Genomic DNA, 1,092 nt, shown 5'->3' on the forward strand with positions numbered 1-1,092 from the left:
AATTATTATGTCATCATATTGATCTAAAAGATTTATCATTTGAAGTGCACCTGTCTAACTCTACTCATGCTTTGTGCCTTAAAGTTTGTTTAGGCTTTATTAATATAGTCTCACCAGCTTTCTTTTGGAACTGTTTCCACGTAATGCCTCGGTCATCCTTTTACTTTCAAACTTTCTGTATCCTTGTATTTTAGGCATGTCTTTATAAACAACAGATAGTTGTTTTTCAAAAAATCCAGTCTGACACTCTGTGATCATTAACTGAAGGATTTAATCTGCTTACACTTATTATGCTTACTGATATATTTGGATAAACAATCCACCATCTTCCTGTGCGCTTTCTATATGTCCCCAGCTGTCTATGTTCCTGTTTCTCTCTTTTCTTGCCTTCTTTTGGACTGCTTGAGTGATTTTTATCATTCAGTGTTCCTTGTTTTTTACGTTGGAAGTTGCATACTTCTTCATTTCTATTATTTTAGTCATTAAAACATGCATTCTTGAAATTACAACATGCGTTCTTGGTGTATCAATGTCTGATGGCAATCTATATTCTACTCTCATTCCAGGTAATTCAAGGACTTTTAAACAATTTACATTTAGTTTACTCTAGACTCATACATGCTATTGTTGTATATATGAATATTAATACTGAGTCATCTTCTTAGAACTTCTTAGGGGGTCCCTGAGCTGTCTGAAAACCTTGAGACTAGATGCTCCGAGCCTTCCTCCACTTTAAGATTTTATAAGCACGGAATTGCAATTTTAAAATATTACTGGACTAGCCCTGTTGTGGATGATGCATTCTTAAAAGACAATTGCACAGAAATGAGGCATGGCTTTTTCATGTTTTGAAAAGCAAGGAGGTTGGCACCTAAACAGTGAGGGCCGTCTCCTTTCAATCAGATGCAATTGAAAGCTTCAGGGAATGTGAGCTGGTAGATCTGCATATAAAGTGAGGTCTGTTCAAAAGATGATAAAAGAACTGAGTTGCCCGCAGGTTCTGTAGCTCACCTGAGATGATTCTACAAAAGCAGAATCACTTTATTTCCTGCTAAAAATCTTTTTTTGTTTTTCTATTTCCTCAGCAGACCC

This window comes from Hipposideros armiger, unplaced genomic scaffold (genome assembly GCF_001890085.2).
Source record: "Hipposideros armiger isolate ML-2016 unplaced genomic scaffold, ASM189008v1 scaffold_244, whole genome shotgun sequence".
Lineage (NCBI taxonomy): Eukaryota > Metazoa > Chordata > Mammalia > Chiroptera > Hipposideridae > Hipposideros > Hipposideros armiger.